The sequence below is a fragment of the Camelus ferus genome, chromosome 1, assembly GCF_009834535.1.
Source record: "Camelus ferus isolate YT-003-E chromosome 1, BCGSAC_Cfer_1.0, whole genome shotgun sequence".
In the NCBI taxonomy this organism is placed as follows: Eukaryota; Metazoa; Chordata; class Mammalia; order Artiodactyla; family Camelidae; genus Camelus; species Camelus ferus.
This window is the reverse complement of record NC_045696.1, coordinates 80,238,104-80,241,761: the sequence shown is the minus strand read 5'-3', so window position 1 is coordinate 80,241,761 and position 3,658 is coordinate 80,238,104. Positions and strand designations below refer to the sequence as shown.

Sequence of the window (3,658 nt, the reverse complement as noted above, 5' to 3'; positions counted from 1 at the left end):
AAAAAGGACAAAAATACCTCCTCCCCACCACAAGGTGGGGTTGAGACGAAAATCAGGGAATATGACCCCAAGCCCTTCCCTCCCCAGTCAATATTCCATCCATTCATTTTTACACCCTGTGTAACCAACTTGCCAAAGAAACTCAGGGCAGCCGCTCACCTGAGTCTGCCCACTCTCCCCTGAGAGTGTACTATCCACTCCTTAATAAATCGTCACTTTACTTTCTTAACCTCCATGTCTTGTGTCTGAATTCTTTCTGGGATGGGACAAGAACCTGGAAGGAACATTGGTTATATCTACCAGCAACAATGTGAGTTGTATGGAGGTGAAATAAGACAAAGCATGTAACTGAGTTAACACAATGCCTGGTGTTTACAAGGATTCAGCTACATTTAACAAGGCTAACTTAGTCACTAGGCACCCCAGGCACAGGGCCTGAGGGTCACCAAACTTTTAGGGGGGCCATGAAAAGGTTTTAATTTTCATTTATTTTATTTTTTAATTTTAATTTTTAAATTAAAATCGGTCATAATGTTGTACCAATAATTTTCATCTTTTAGAATAAGAAGGAAAAAATGAATATAACGAATCCAACCCAGATTATGATTGTCTTTTTACCCAATATATTCATAAAAGGTAACAATTTTTTTAATGAATTAAAACACCTGGGAAAGCAAAAACACCTGGAGCCCACGAAAGTCATACTGCGACTCAGGCCGTTAGCAGTCCTGGGTGTGACAGTAGCAGGAGCCTCCACAGTAAAGGAGAGGTGAAAACAAAATGTCAAGGTTGTAACTGACTGAGTTGTAGTTAACTTCTCAGTGAAAGCAGCTAGAGTAGGTTTCTGTAATAGCTAAGTATGCTTTTTATTACTTTTCAGCCACCCCTCTTAATAACAGGTGAATGAATTACCTTAAAAAGAATTATGGTGATTTTCAGTACAGCTGGGATATGATGAACATATCATCCATGAGCATAATAGAGTGGCTGTAAAATCAAACAGTTTTTAGGTAGAGTAGTTGAATAGCTCTAAGGATAGGAAAAACCCATTTCTCTTGGCAATATCAAAACTATGCCATTACTAAGGAATGCATTTGCCAGAAAGACAGTGTGTGGCTGACCCACACGGACTCTGTTGCCGACCCTCTTGGATTGGGTGGACCCCAGGGGGTCCTCCCCTTGCCCAGTGCAGCTTGGGCTACTAGAATGAGACCAGGTTGGCCAAACAGAGCAGAAATCTTATTACTTGATCAAGGAGTGGAGAAGGGAGAGCTCGTGCTGTAAAGACACCTTCTCCACGAAGGGAGGAGAGGACAGGACTTCTAAATGGTAAGAGGCAGGTGCATCATCAGAAACTGAGGAAAAGGGCAGAGATTTCCATGAACAGCTCGGGCATGCACAGCCCCTCAGGCTTCCTCGCACATGGCACTGACTATGTCTAGCAAGGTACAAGTCTCCCCTTTGGTGGGAGATCTTCCCACAGTAATGTAGCAAAGGCAACTAGAGGATACTTCTCAGTTTCCTCTGCATAGGAACTGCTCTGACAGTTAGGGTGGATCTGTTTCAGGGCAGTTGACTGTCAGATTTTCTTTGAGGTGTAACTGATAAACATCTTTGACAAAGATCAGATGTTTTGGAACAAGAGCAGAAATAGGTTACAGTAGAGATCTTTCAGCTCACCGACAACTCCCTTTTGTCAGCGCCACCCTAGGCTTGCAGGCCTACCCCTCCCTCTGTGCATGGCTGAGCTTTAACGTACTCACAAGGAATGTGCCCATGCCAGGTAGGTTCCCTATCAACTTTTATCTTGCTTTCCTCTGGTATGAAAACTGGGGAAATGCCTTTAGGTGACGCAGATGATTAATGGTCATGAGACCCCCTCCCTGCCCAGGGGAGGAAAAGCCCTGTTCCTGCTGGTGCTTCTCACTTGGTAGTCAGATTCTATCTTTATCTTTGGCCCCTTGAAGTCCCCTGTATCTTTTCAGGGGCATGGGGTGCAGCTGCAAATGCCTCTGGATTCTCTTCCCCTGATCCTGCCTACACGTAAGTTACACACAATAAACTTCATAGTTGCACTTTATGGAGTTGCCTGCTGCATCTTTTCAGTCTCAAAGGCCCTTCTCAGTTCAGAGGATGTTATTCTATATTCTCGCCTTCAAACAGACAGAAATGGTCAATTTACCCTACATGCTCAGTTGAAGAAAACCTTGTTCTATGTGAACTGTATTAAGAAGACGTGCCAAGTTATTAACATATTTTGTTTCACTTATGAATATATAAATGCTAGTTTCCTTTAAAAACAACATAAAAGATCTATATTTTACCTACATTATTTTTAGAATCGATCTGTCTACTTTAACAAAGGTCTATTTTATAAACTCAAAATGGCTTAAAGATTTAAATATAAAACACAATAAATCTCCTAGAAGAACACATAGGCAAAACATTCTCTGACATAAATCTTAGCAACGTTCTCCTAGAGCAATCTACCCAGGCAATGGTAATAAGAGCAAAATAAACAAATGAGACCTAATTAAACTCATAAGATTTTCACAGCAAAGGAAACCATAAGCAAAACAAAATGACAACCTACAGAACAGGAGAAAATATTTGCAAGTGATGCAACTGACAAAGGCTTAATTTCCAGAATATATAAACAGTTCATACAACTTAATAACAAAAAAGCAAACAACCCAATCCAAAAACGGGCAGAGGACCTAAACATGCATTTTTCCAATAAAGACATATGAATGGCTAATAGACATGAAAAAATGCTCAATATCACTAATTATCAGAGAAATGTAAATCAAAACTATAATGAGGTATCACCTCACAACAGTCAGAATGGCCATCATTCAAAAGTCCACAAACGATAAATGCTGGAGAGGGTGTGCAGAAAAGGGAACCCTCCTACACTGCTGGTGGGAATGTAGTTTGGTGCAACCATTATGAAAAACAGTATGCAGAGTACTTAAAAAACTAAAAACAGACTTACCATATGATCCAGCAATCCCACTTCTGTGTATATATCCTGAGGGAACTCTAATTTGAAAAAATACATGCACCCCAATGTTCATAGCAGCACTATTTACAATAGTGAAGACATGGAAGCAACCTAAATGTCCATCCACAGATGACTGGATAAAGAAGTGATGGTATATTTATACAATGGAATACTACTCAGCCATAAAAAGAGTAAAATAATGCCATTTGCAGCAACATGGATGGACCTAGAGAACATCATTCTAAGTGAAGTAAGCCAGGAAGAGAAAGAAAAATACCATATGATATCACTCATATGTGGAATCTAAAAGAAAAACAAAGCACACTATGAACTCATCTACAAAACAGAAACAGACTCTCAGTAAGCAATCTTATTGTTACTGGGGAAAGGGGGTAGGGAGGGATAAATTTGGGAGTTTGAGATTTACAAATGTTAGCCACTATATATAAAAACAAATTAAAAAAAAATTTCTATAGTATAGCATAGGGAACCACACTTAGTATCTCTTAATAACCTTTAATAGAAGAAAATATAAAAACAAATATATGTATGTATATGCAAGACTGGGACATTGTGCTGTACATCAGAAATTGACACATTGTAATTGACTGTACTTTAATTAAAAAAAAACAAATTTCAGTTTTAATTAAAATT

General features: G+C 39.2%; 1 long non-coding RNA gene across 1 annotated transcript in view; it reads right to left on the bottom strand.

The window, feature by feature from the left end:
* Positions 1-3,658, bottom strand: part of LOC116665066 — a 66,137-nt gene that overhangs the window by 19,327 nt on the left and 43,152 nt on the right. The gene's annotated exons all lie outside the window — the stretch shown is intronic.